At 38.4% G+C, this 14239-nt stretch overlaps 1 long non-coding RNA gene across 1 annotated transcript in view; it reads left to right on the top strand.

Annotated features, from left to right (window-relative positions):
- LOC144819884 (uncharacterized) overlaps positions 1 to 4066 on the top strand; it is a 207845-nt gene extending 203779 nt beyond the window's left edge. The window contains exon 6 of the long non-coding RNA XR_013607607.1: positions 3966 to 4066. This is a non-coding gene — a long non-coding RNA (uncharacterized LOC144819884). The remainder of the gene's footprint in view (positions 1 to 3965) is intronic.
- The last annotated feature ends 10173 nt before the right edge of the window (positions 4067 to 14239 follow it).

Genomic DNA, 14239 nt, shown 5'->3' with positions numbered 1-14239 from the left:
ATGAGCACTGCCTCCTGTAGCGGTGACACCGGATGATGTAACCATTACTGCGTTTACAGCTGGGCACTTCCGCGACCTGGACCGGCCGCTAATATCCAACCAAAAAAGTTCGCCAAAGCTTGGAAGAGCCTCAAACAGGTAGGTTTGATAACGTGCATTTATTCACGGACGCTGCAGGCAGTTTCGGTAAAAACAATCATCTTGTGCCAAACGCGTTTCGCGTCTTCCTGACTCTTCTTCATTGGCAATAACACGTTGAGAAGACCGGCTTTTGCAACCATTATTAATCTGATAGTCCCCGCCCCAGTGGGCGTTGCCAACTGCATGGTTTTCTGGAACTTGTGGTTGCACAATTCAACTCCTGTGAGTTCGTCTTTATAACAACATGATATTAAAATAATAACCACAGTGGGGTGATGTAGTTGTTACTTTTGACTGCCGCAAATTCAATCCTTCATGAGCACTGTCTCCTGTAGCGGTGACACCGGATGGTGTAACCATCGCTGCGTTTACAGCTGGGCACTTCCGCGACCTGGACCGGCCGCTAATATCCAACCAAAAAAGTTTGCCAAAGCTTTGAAGAGCCTCAAACAGGTAGGTTTGAAAACGTGCATTTATTCACGGAGGCTGTAGGCAGTTTCGGTAAAAACATTCATCTTGTGCCAGACGCGTTTTGAGTCTTCCTGACTCTTCTTCATATATATATATATATATATACCAATAACATAAAATATAATAAAAAAACATTCTATCATAAATGAAAACATTAAAAAACTATTTAAAAATATAAACATATTTACCACTACAGTTAGAGCAACAGTAGGAAAAGTGTTGGATAGCGGAGGGGTAAAAAGTATAATTCCCACTCCAATGAGTGCAACCATAGGGAAAGTGTTAGATAACGAAGGGGTAAAATTTACTATTCCAACTCCAGTCAGTAAACCAGTAGGGAAAGTGTTGGATTGCGGAGGGGAAAAAATTACTGTTCCTACTCCAATGAGTGCAACAGTAGGGAAAGTGTTGGATCGCTGAGGGGTAAAAATTACTATTCCAACTCCAGTGAGTGCAACAGTAGGGAAAGTGTTGGATAGCGGAGGGATAAAATTTACTATTCCAACTCCAGTCAGTAAAACAGTAGGCAAAGTCTTGGATAGCAGAGGGGTAAAAACTTACTATTCCCACTCCAGTGAGTGTAACAGTAGGGAAAGTGTTGGATAGTGGAGGGGTAAAACTTACTAATCCCACTCCAGTGAGTGTAACAATAGGGAAAGTGTTGGATAGCGGAGGGGTAAAAATTACTATTCCCACTCCAATGAATTCAACAGTAGGGAAAGTGTTGAATGGCAGAGATATCAAAATAACTATTCGCACTCCAATAAGTGTAACAATAAGGAAAGTGTTGAATAGCGGAAGGTTGAAAATTACTATTCCCACTCCAGTGAGTGTAACAGTAGGGAAAGTGTTGGATAGCAGAGGGGTAAAAATTACTATTCCCACTCCAATGAATGCAACACTAGGGAAAGTGTTGGATAGCTGAGTGGTAAAATTTACTATTACCACTCCAGTCAGGTCAAAATTAAAAACGAACAAAATATTAACAAAAACAAAAACATATTTAAAAAAATAAAATTAATGAATACATATAGAAATATTTCAAAAATTAAAATACAAATATATTTAATATTAAAAATAAAAACATAAAAAACATATACTGTTAATTACATATGACAAATATCTACAAATATTATATTAAATAAAATAAAAAATTAACTTCAAACAAATAAACATTTTTTATTATAGAATCTTAAGAAAAACCCTTTAATAATTACATAAATGTATTTATTTTATGTCCTACCCTATAACACCACACAAATCACAACCCACGTCTCAATGTAAACAAAAATGTACTTCCATAATTAACATAATTAATTACCAATTAAAGAAATATTAATAATTAAAAATCAAATGAAAACTAATACAAATTAATTACCTTCCTATCCTTTACCCCTATAAACCCCACGACAAACACCTAAAACGAATTATACAATTTCCATATTTAATTTACAATTAACTAATTCATATTAATTAACATATAATTATTAATTAATTAAACATGAATTACTTCCCACCCTTTACCCCAATAAACCCCACAACCTGCTCCTATAATTAATTACACAATTTTCATAAATAATTGTCAATAAATTAATTAATAGCAAATACCCACTAATTATTAATTAATCAAAAATAAATTACTTCACAACTTTTACCCCTATAAACCCCCGAACCGCACCTAAACGTGTTACACAATTACCATAATTAGTTATCAATTAATGAATTCATATTATTAACAACCAATTATTAATTAAGTAATGATTAATTACTTCACACAATTAACACCATAAAATCTCAATGAAATAAATAAAAAATAATTATTAATTTATTAAAATTAAATTACTTCCCATCCTATACCCCTATAAACCCACAACCCACTAAAGAACAAAAAACGGAAAATGTAATTAAAATAAAATTAATTAACTAACTACTAAAAATTTAACACATATAGAAACAATTCTTCTTCAATAAAATACATCACATACATTTAAAATATATACTAAAATATATAACACTAATTAAACAAACAATATTTTAAACAACTATATTTTTGCAAACGATATTAATGACTTCTATATTTTTAAAGCGATATTTCTTACCTTTCAATCGATATTCTTGACCACGATATTCTTGCTGTCGACATTTCTCATTCACAATATTTAGGACTCGATATTACTGTAGGTCGACATTTCCAACTCTCTATTCTGTCTGCACACACTCTGTGCGGTATAGTGCAACACTCAAGAAATATGTAAAATGTTTGAGGAAATAAAAACATATCTGCAAGTTAGCGTCTACTTCAAGGAGGTGTAATTCTTTTATACAAATCCTGGTCTGACTATCTTGGTAGATCAGGCTTTGATTCAAACAGTATAAGTGTTAGTGGTAATGCTAACATCCATGTAACGGCCAATTGATTAAAAGTGGCACAAAGTAGCACAAGTGTTGCACCTTTCCAATGCAAAATCCCTCTTCCTATGAAAAGTAAATACCCTTCAAAAACTTTGCCTGTCTCTGCATCACATTGCGTGGCTTTGCACAAAATCTTAGTAAATCTCCCCAGTAATCTTTTTCATTCAAATGCCTTGGGGCTAGAACCTGGCAGAAAATGGAACTCAAACGGCTGACACAACTGATTGGAGAGTTGCCCAAACAATTCTTCTCATAGATATTCAGAAAAAATGCAAGCATTAATTCGGTTTGGAAGTTTTGGACCCTTGAAAAGTAAATGCCAAGAAATGCTGTACACTATGAAATACATCAAAAATGTGTTGAAAAAAAGTATTCACATTGCCATTACTACGTCTTTTTATTCTTAGTAGTTTGATCTGACAGTTGGTCAAACCTGCAAGAATAACAGGTTTGGTCTGCTCCTTTCCATTCAATGCTTTAAAGTGACTTCTGCAGTGCATTTCTTACTAGAGGTAAGAAGTTAGGATCGGCCCTTCGAAGGAGTAGCTGTGTTTTCAAGTATTTATACTGCTAGTTTTTGGATCCTACATAAACTCAAAATTAATTGACAGTAACACTGTGTGTGCTCGAATTCTACGGTAAAAGATATATCAACTTACTCAACCATAAAACTAACTTTAAGATCCATTATTTCCCTATTAAGTAGCAGAGTGACCTTTCTCATACATTTGGGAAATATGATCAGATCTTGTGCTCCTGATCTTGTGCTATTAAGTTTGCATCTTCTGGCTGAAAACTTGTTAACTTTTTTTCAAAAATATTTTTGGGAGTATTAGGACTGCTGTTTGCAAGGATATGGTAATTTAATGTGATATTGTCTAATGTTTTAATATATATTATTTTGAGAAATGAACCAAAACGCATTGTTGTATTTCCTGCAGCCCTGAAGAAATGGCAGTACAAAGACGAAACACATGTTGGCACCTACAATATTGAGTTAATTGCAGGATTGATTTACTATGTCTTTTTATACGCAATAGACAGAGCATCTATGCCAAGCATTATTTATCATTTTACATTTTTTTGTTGGATCTATATATGCTCTATGATGTTTTTATAACAATCATTTTCTATTATGTTTTTAAGTCAATATGATCGTATATACGACAACTTGTGTTAAACTTTAAATATTCTTTCAACAATATCATAAATACAAGCTAATGACTGAACTGTTTTGATGGTATTTGTGGGTTTTTTATACTGATTGTGGGTTTCAAGCCTTACTCCCCTCTACCCTTTATTGTAAATACACAAGATACTCTATATGTGTTCAGTTGGCCCGTTAAGTATGAATTTGCCTTCCACTGATGATGCAGTGCGTTTCGACTATCATGACCATGCAGAAGGTAATAAAATGTATATTGCACTGAAACCTGATTGATTGGTCTGCTGCCAGTCATATCACACTTACCTATTTATGCTGGCAACTGGAAGTAAAAACATTTATGACTTATACATGAAGGAAATTGTAAAAATGAATAGAAATAACATAAACATTGTCCCCTCTGTCAATTTAGTTGAGCCTCCTCTGTGAGAAATATGTGGGTCCAAGACTGCGATGAATCACAAATCAAGACTAATGCCTGGTAGAGACAACACTGTGAGATTCCTGGGGTGGGTAATGGGACTTTCACTATACTACTGGTATAGTATCCACGCTATGGAGATAGTGTCAGAAATATGTTGTGAATAGCAGGTAAGTGGCTACATGTCTTTCTTTGGCATGGTTGATCAGCTCTTACTGTCAAAGGATACAGGAATAGAGTCCTCCAGTGGTACATTCCTTGGTATTTACAGTGCCTCAGATCAAATACTTTTTTTTGCAATGGCACAATACTTAAAAAATGTCTACACCTCTGGCATACATTTAGCCTCACAGGAATAATGGGCATGGATTGGTAGAACAAATGATGAAGTAATGGGCAGCTGTGGGACTTCTTCAAAGCTTGAACTAATTTCTGCAATTGCAGATTGTTTACAGGGAACAGTGTGTGGGGACATAAAGTGTTGCAGGGATTTTGCACATACACAGAACTATGCACAGGAAAACAGGACCTCAGTGAATAGGGGTGTACCAACCTACCACATCAGTACTCAAAATCCTAAATGACTAGCTATTGTGTCTCATTCGTTCTCCTATAAAGATCACGGAGCTTCAAATAATTAGGCAACCCAGAACACAACACTCCCAACTCTCTCAGGAATCGCGGTAGCAAGATGTACTCTTTCGCTCACTCACTCATAGTTGTCCACAATGAGAATAGCTATAGTCACTGAATTAGTTCAAAATGTTTATTTTCAATATCGTGCTCTACAATACAGTATACGTGCCACTCCTAGCAGCAAAATGCATAAACTCAGCACAGTTAGCATTGTTACAATTCCATAGAATACAAAAGGAGAAGTCATTTTATAAAGACTGTGGAAAGCATCGGCCTTTAGGCCTGACCACGCTACCCTTGACTTGAAGAAGTTTATTTTTTAAAAAGGACGACCTCTGGGCTCTGACAGCAGACCCCATACCTTAAAGCCTGGATGTAAGGTTTACATCTCAGGAACAGCACAGCTCTTCTCCTTGGAACAGCTTTCTCCAAGTGTGTTAAAACAACATGCAACAATGTAATATCAAAGCATGAGTCTTCAGTACTGCAGCTATGTGTAGCATGTTATGTCTAGGTGCTAGGGACTGACCAGAACAGTATAACAAGGGGCATTGTTGATCGACCTTGCACATCATGTTCAGACTAAACTCCAGGAAAGGCAGAGAACGCGAAAGCAGCCTGTTCTCATGTGAAAGGCACAAACAGAGTGTTGCAAAAACAAAATCATGTAGTAATGTGCGCAAAAGCAGCATCATGGCAGCAAAGCTCATGCTAACTTGGCAATGTCGACAATGTCCCCAGGCGCCATATAACAAAATCATTCTTTCAACAGAAATATAATTTCTCTTCTAAAGCAGCATTCTTGGCTCTGGATGAAAATTGCTGCACAAGTGTTGTTTTTTATAATTTCCTATCAGTTTCAGATGCAAATGCACGCATTCTGTCTATGGCCAAGACAGTTCTCTTTTGAAATCAATGAAACTACCCAGGTACACTAGCAAAGTAGGTCATACTAAGGCCTCAGCGGCTTGTTCTACTCTAAATTAATTTCATTACCTTGCAAATTCACCTTGGAATTATACTAGCTGCATTGCCACAAGTATGACTCCAGCAGTAAACACTCTATTGTTTTCCATAGGGAAATTAGTAACCTAAATTATAATATTTCATTTGGGTTTTGATTCCAATATACTGAAATGTATTTCTGTAACACTCAGCATGTGAAACTCAAGAATCTGCCAAGAAACTTGAATTTGAGTTTAATGAATTACCTATGGCTTCCATCCAACCACAGTTAATTGTAACAAGCACTTTCAGACAATATAACCTTTTTTATAAGACTCACACAGTGTTTCAATTTATGTTCCCAAGTATAACAAATCTGTGTGTTTTAATTTTTGCCCACACCCACCCAAAAAGAGGGACCATGACAGATTTAGGACTGAAGTGCTTTTATTTTCTCTGATCACTGCTTACATCTACCAATTTCCATTTTAGCATAATTGAAAAACATAAAAAGAAGCATTTAGACCAAACTCAAAACTAAAACCAAATTGCACCCTTTTAGCACTAGCCTTCCTCAGAAGTTGAGTACAACTTGTGGTCATTCCTGTTTGCTCTAACAAATCCCACCAGATTCCACTTAGTAATAACTAAACCTGACGAACGCGGGGAACGCTGAAACAAACTGAGTGAATTTGCAGACTGTAGTGCTGGTGTTCCTAACATAGAAGTAACTTTGAAGCACTTTTTACTTATGTATAATTATATATATAAATATATATAGATATATATATTTTAACTTTTTTGTCTATAGATATATATGTATATATATATGTGAGCAAGGACGTGAAGTCCGAAACGCGTCTGATGGCTTGCACCGAAATAAATACTTAAACTATATCAGAAGACTGACTTTGGCTTATTTTTGTAGTCTGTGTACCTGCTGGTGCGGAGAAGCACAACTGCGGCAAGTTGGATTTGCATATATATATATATATATATATATATATATATATATATATATATATATATATATATATTACCTACTGGCGGTCGCCAGTAGGTATATATAGTTAGCATTTTTTCTCTATGGGATTTTTGAAAATTCTATGTCTAATAACTTTGGCGTTTGTGGACGGAATTGGCTGAAATTTTCAAGAAAATGGCACATTTTGTTTCTGAGCAGCCCTTGAAAATTGGGGGGGGGTTCGTCAAGGGGGGGCCGAGAAAAAAGGGGGGTCCCAAAACGTGTTTTTAACATTGAGTTTTCCATAGGGCGGTTGGCCTCACTTTTAGCCCGAACGGCTGAATGGATTTGCACGAAACTTGGCAAAATTGTAGGGACTGGTAGCCCGATGTGCCTTTTGTAGGTCTCAATATATGTGCTCCAGTGGATTTTGAGAAATTAACGTTTAAAAAAAGATATATATCTGTAACAGCGGACCTGGCAGCGTCCCAGGACGCGTACTTTACGCGCAACGGAGCTTTGTGAAGCGAAGCTGATTGGTTCTCCGGCGTCTGTCAACATTCCAAAAAGTCCGTAGCGGCTGCCATCTTGTCTCTCGGTAGGATCGAGAGACAAGAGGAGGTCAAAACAAAGGGGGAAATAACTATAAGGGGGCATAGTAGATCCTCGCTGACCCCCTAGGTTTGATGTGGAGGTTTTAAAAGGGCCCCGCGGGGCAAAAAAAAATAATAATAATAATAGTCGAACGGCTGAATGGATTTGCACGAAACTTGGCAAAATATTAGGGACTGGTAGCCCGATGTGCCTTTGCTAGGTCTCAATATATGTGCTCCAGTGGATTTTGAGAAATTAACGTTCAAAAAAAGATATATATCTGTAACAGCGCTCCGCTTCGCGTAACGGAGGTTTGCGAAGCTGATTGGTCATTCTGTCACTGGGCTATAGTTGGGCTACATCTGGCTGATATTTGGGCTACATTTGTTTTTTTGTGTGTCTGGCGGCCATCTTTGGGCTACATTGGGCTACATTGGGCTTCATTGGGCTACATTGGGCTACATTTGGGCTCCAACATATATATAGGCCAATGTAGCCCAATATATATTTTTCAAAGTTAATTTTCGTAAAAACCACTGGAGCATATATCTTGAGACATAGCAAAGGCACATCGGGCTACCAGTCCCTACAATTTTGCCAAGTTTCGTGGAAATCCATTCAGCCGTTCGAGCTAAAAGTGAGTCCAACCGCCCTATGGAAATGAAGGAAATGAATGGGTAATTTGTAATTAGCAAATAGCTAATCGCAAACTAGGAATGGTAAAGAATCGCTATTTATTCCTTAAAGTTCGCTATTTAGGAAATGCAAAAAACTTTGATGATACATATGGCGGTTCATCTCTAACAAGATAAGAAGCATAGGGATACATTTATGATGACTGGCGCATCACCAGGGATGTGTTAGTCATTCTGTGCCGCTGTTCCGTCACCTATGGTGTGCTGCATTTACAATGCGGCGCATCATGGGGCAAAAACAGCACAGATGCGTGATGTATCTGTGCCGTAAAGGTGGCGCATTGCTGGAGTTGTATCGCAAGTGTGATGAAGCTCCAGCAAGGGTCGGGGGTGCCCCTGTCGCAGGGTTTCTGTTCTCACACAGAACTGTGGACAGAGGATTGGAACCTCGGCGAATTAGGGTGTCCCAAAACTCACGTTAGTAATCAAAAACTCCTTAGCAAGCTAGGTACAGTGTCACATTGGATATAACAAACTCTCAATGTTTAGACAATCCAGAATATGAACTTATAGTACCTCAGGATACGTGGAACTCATGAACAGTCGGTCGTTATATATTTTTTAGAAACCAGAACATGGAGTTAAGAAGAACACATGTGTATTTGAAATGTTTATTTACTAATGCCGTCTTCTCAGGCGTAGTATCTTAGATAATACAAGTACACATATTATCAGTAGCAAAATTACCAGCATAGTTACTAGTACATAAAAAGCGAATGGTGATAGTATGTTAACATGCTGTAAATGAATAAGAGTTAGCAACACTTATAAGCAGCCGCGGGCCGTGGAGGGAGTTACGGTGAGGCAGGGAGGCGGGGAGGGGGAGAAGCAGGGTGGAGAATACAAGTACACATATTATCAGTAGCAAAATTACCAGCATAGTTACTAGTACATAAAAAGCGAATGGTGACAGTATGTTAACATGCTGTAAATGAATAAGAGTTAGCAACACTTATAAGCACCCGCGGGCCGTGGAGGGAGTTACGGTGGGGCAGGGAGGCGGGGAGGGGCAAGGTAGAGAGGGCTCCACCCTGCTTCTCCCCCTCCCCGCCTCCCTGCCTCACCGTAACTCCCTCCACGGCCCGCGGCTGCTTATATCTCACCCTCCCTAATACACATATTATATTATTTGCTAAGAAGGTCTCTTTGTGTTGGTTTAGGGCGTGCCCATACTTTAGTGTCTTAGATTTGAAGGAATCACATCAGCATACACCAGCTCTCTCTTCATGTGAACCGCATCAACTGTTGTGTATGTGTGTTCGGCAAAGCAATATAAAACCCGCCTCATGCCCAGAATTGGCAGAAGTTGCACTTATGTTATGAGTATGAAGTCGTGGAGATCAGACCTCATAACAATTCTGTATCGTGTTGTTCTTGAAACTTTAGCACTCGCTGTACAGATATAGTTTAACAAGCAAAGCAGATAGTAGAGCAATAACATATTATTCTCATGTAAACCACGATGAACTACTAGGTGGAAAGCTAAAGCAACAACTAAGTGTCGTGTGCAGAAGTTGCAAAAAAGGAAAAATGGCGTTTAAACCGGTAATGAGCCCATGCTAACTTAACACGGTGTAAAGATATCCAGGACCTAGATGACACCTCCCCATGATCCGGAAACGAACTGAATAAGATAATAGAAGTGCCATCTCATGAGAGCAGATTGCAAGTTTATATGTGGACGGTCCGCAAGGTAAAGCATTAAAAACTAGGAAAATTTAATGCTAAAGAAAAATAAAACAGCCAAGTACTTTATCGAGTCTTAAGCCAATAGGCAAGGTAAATAATAAAAACTTGACAAATAAGTCAATGAATTGTCAATGAAATGCTAGTACTCAGCATATCAAACATGAAAAAGGTCTATGACATAACTGTGTATGCAAAATAAGCTGCAACAGCCTCCAATAGGAAGTCACCGTCTTCATCCGAAAACAGTTCAGCCATCCAATTTAAAAGCGGAAAAGAACATACGTGCTCTCCCAGCACCGGATCCTCTATCACCATCAGAGGACAGCTCGGTGGGTTTTCAAGAAAGCTCTGTTCCAAGAAAGACTGTGCTGCCGCCAGTAAATTCCAGGGACCAAGTAGTCCATGCATCAATGCCACAGCCATAATCCTTTCGCCAGGACAAACCAACTCGTGAGTAATGATAGGAGTCATCAGCTGATTAAAGTCGACGTCAGGAGAAACCGGTCCGCAGAGACACAAATCAATGGCCCAATCGAAATCACAGGTCAGGCAGTGAAATACAGGCTGGACACAGGTGAAGTAGGAGAATCGAAAAGATAATCCATATGCCGTGCTTAATATCGCCAACGGCATTGTGCCATAATATTCTAGCATGCGATTGCGGAACAGTGTCAGCAGCTGCAGGGTGGGAGGTTGCATAGGAGGGACATCCATATTTAAAAATGTAAAAAAGCACAAGAGCGTCCGCTGGTAATGCAAGTAAAAATGCCAATCCACGAACCAGAGTGGAGAAAATAGAATGAAAGGAAGCAGGGATGACTCCAAAGATTTTCTCAAATGAAGTCACGAGACCATTGGTAACAACTTTAAAAAAGTGCGCCAGGGTCTTTGTGGAGGATGCGTTAAAGATAGTCGGAACCATCTTGCTGAAATTGAAAGGTAAATCTGAATTGAAAAGGGTCTGCACCTCTGTACGGGTGTTCGCTATGTGAAGCACGAAAGTTTCACGGGCCGAACTCAAGGCCACCTCTCTCTGAGACAAAAGAGCTCTTATTCTTGCCATGCCGTTGAAATCTGTCCCAAGGTTGGTATTTGTGGCCAGATTGAAAACTCCCTATGTTCATGTGTGGGAGGAAATAGAACATTTCTGCAGCAAATAACCCGTTCACTTACTGTTACGATAAAAGGAATACTTTTAATTAACTCAGAACAATCTTCATTATTGAGCATCAAATAACTACCATTTTCCAACAACTTGAACGTGGGGATGATAGCAGGAACTGGCGTGCCTTGCAACACGCAAGCCATATTTGGTCGGTGTTTGTTGCATGAACCGTGTAACTGTATGTGCCTACACATTAGTGAATGATCTGGCGTCTCAGTGCATTCCTCTCCATTCAGATAAACTTCTTGATCATCTTTGAAACATCTGTATGTGTATGGAAGCGACCAGACCTCATGAAGAAAAGCACTACCTAAAGGTTCATAACGACCTATTGGTATATATTTCATACAATTTGAAAACGTATATAAAGCAAAAGGCAGCGTTATTAAACCGTGGATAAGGCACGTTGCCAAAAAACCCGCAATCCTCTGCTGATGATGTCACTGAGCATGTCATGAATGATGTAATATGTGACATCATCAGCAGTGGATTACGGGTAATAGTATCTCTAGTTTACTCCCCTATAGCTGTCTTTCTTTTAACATAAGTGTCTGTTTCCTTCCCTTATACTTACTGTTTTTGGTTCGCTTCTGGTTCGCGTACCGGCGAGCGAACTGGGAAGCGAACTAAGAGAAATAGAGGTTGGCACAGTTCCAAATATTGTACCAATTTTTTAATAACGGGGAGGTAGTTCTGAAAAGAACTTTTTTTTTAATTGTTTTTGTTGTTTTATATTTTTTTTATTATTTTTCGGAACATTTTTTTACTTTTTTTGAATTTTTCTGAACAGTTTTATATTTTTTGGGGTTTTTCTTGGAGGGGGCAATGAAAACGATTCATTGTAAAGGGCTCAACAGGAGCAACAAAACAAAAAAAGAAGTATTTATTATTTTGGGCGTTTCGTACAAACTTGCATATGATAGTCAATAGCTCTGTTGATCAGAGTGATGCTTTTTTCTCCGTAGGAAATGAATCCATCGCAAAATACGCAGATGTGTTTTACTTCACCAAATTTCATTTGTATATTTGGCACCATCTCCCTGCCCTCTGGTCCCGTTACTTCCGGTACAACAGATCTTCTGGCCATAATAGGGAGATTATCTAGGTCGTTCCGAAACTGTGCAGCACTGTAGTTGTTAGGATGCCACCTAGTCATATGGCGATGCATTGTGTAGTTTCCGAAACTGTATTTTTTCTCGGTTCCTCTGGACAGTCTATCTTGACATATAAGGCAAGTTACGTATCTTGCATTTACTTTTTCTGACCTTTGGGAATTTAAAAAAATTGCCAAATGAAGTTTTCTTTCCGGTGAGACGTCCTGGGCTGCTCAGGCAAAAACTGCCTCTCTTCGTGCTCGTCGTCCTGTTCCTCTTCTTCCTCTTCTTGTTGAATTATAACTTGAGCAGGTGGTCCACTCTTCCTTGGATGTGGTGGAGGTGGTGGGGAAGCACCAGCTGAAGCTACTAAAGAAGCCATTGCTCAGTGATCACAAAGGGTCTTTCTCTCACAATGATGAAAGTCAGAGTGAGGAAAGAAGGAGGGATTTTCATCATTTGGGAAAAACAAGAGTTCTCAACCAATCAAAAGTGTTCATTTTAGATTATATGACCTAGTCTTACATCATTAGGAAACCAAAAGTGAAATGAACCAATGAAAAGTGTTATTACCAAGTCACATGACTTGCTGTGTTTACGTTAAGCGCTTTGCAGGGCCTCCCGGTTTGCTTCCAGAAACCTGCGCTTTGCGACTCGCTTCGCGTACCAGTTCGCTAACGTAGCACGTCATATGACGTATCACGCGACAACGTGAAACGTCATGCGGACGGGAGGCGTCACGATGTTGTTTTATAACGCGGCACTTGCGGTAAAGAAACGTTTACCGGCTCGCGGTCTATTTCGCGGCATCAAGGTCAGCTAACGGGAAGCTTCCCGATTCGCGAAGCGGGAACGAAGAAAAAAAAATATTTTAAAAAAAAATTATTCATAAACATATAAAATATATTTTGGGATTTAAAGAAGAATACATTTTACAGCTACAGATATTAGCTGTTAAAAAACCAATGAAATTCACAGAAAAAAACATAGGTTATAGACCATATATAGTTAGGAATTAGCATTTACAAAACCTTGAAAATTCACTGAAAAAACCATAGGTTATAGACCATATATAGTTAGGAATTAGCATTTAGAAAACCTTATTTTACTCACACAAAACCATTGAAATTCCATATATAGTTAGTTGCACTAACTATATATCGCGCACCCGCAATCCACTGCTGATGATGTCACATATTACATCATTCATGACATGGTCAGTGACATCACTGATGACATCACTGATGACATCTCAAATGACATCACTGATGACATCACTGATGACATCTCATTTGACATCAATGACCACATCACTGATGATATCATTCATGTGACAATACAGTGCATCTCCTCACATTTTAATATAACCTCTGTTTCACCCAGTGTTAAAAAGAGAGTATAATTTTTGAAACCATTGACACACCAATACTAGTTACTACATACGCACTCACTGATTGCTACGTCTACACACACCTTCACTCATTCACCCATACAATCATTCATACATACAATCACTCATCTTTACAACACTATCATATGCACTCATACACCTATACAGACACTCACAGTCTGCCACTCATCCATGGAGTTACTCACACACCTAGTCAGTCCTGTAAAGAATCAATGACACTTCCATTTTCTTGTCTATACAGTTAAACATAGAGCACCTTACATTTTCAAACATATACTAACACATACTTACCTTCTTATACAATCATTGATACAAGTACAGATTGATCTGCACAGAGTCACACACCTCCCAGCTAGCCACACACACACTCAGTCTCCCATACAAATACTTGGGCAATCAATCAATAACCCATATAGTTACTCATATAGCTACTGAT

This window comes from Lissotriton helveticus, chromosome 2_1, assembly GCF_964261635.1.
Source record: "Lissotriton helveticus chromosome 2_1, aLisHel1.1, whole genome shotgun sequence".
Taxonomy (NCBI): Eukaryota; Metazoa; Chordata; class Amphibia; order Caudata; family Salamandridae; genus Lissotriton; species Lissotriton helveticus.
The sequence above is the reverse complement of the archived record's forward strand: the minus strand, read 5'-3'. Positions and strand labels throughout refer to the sequence as shown.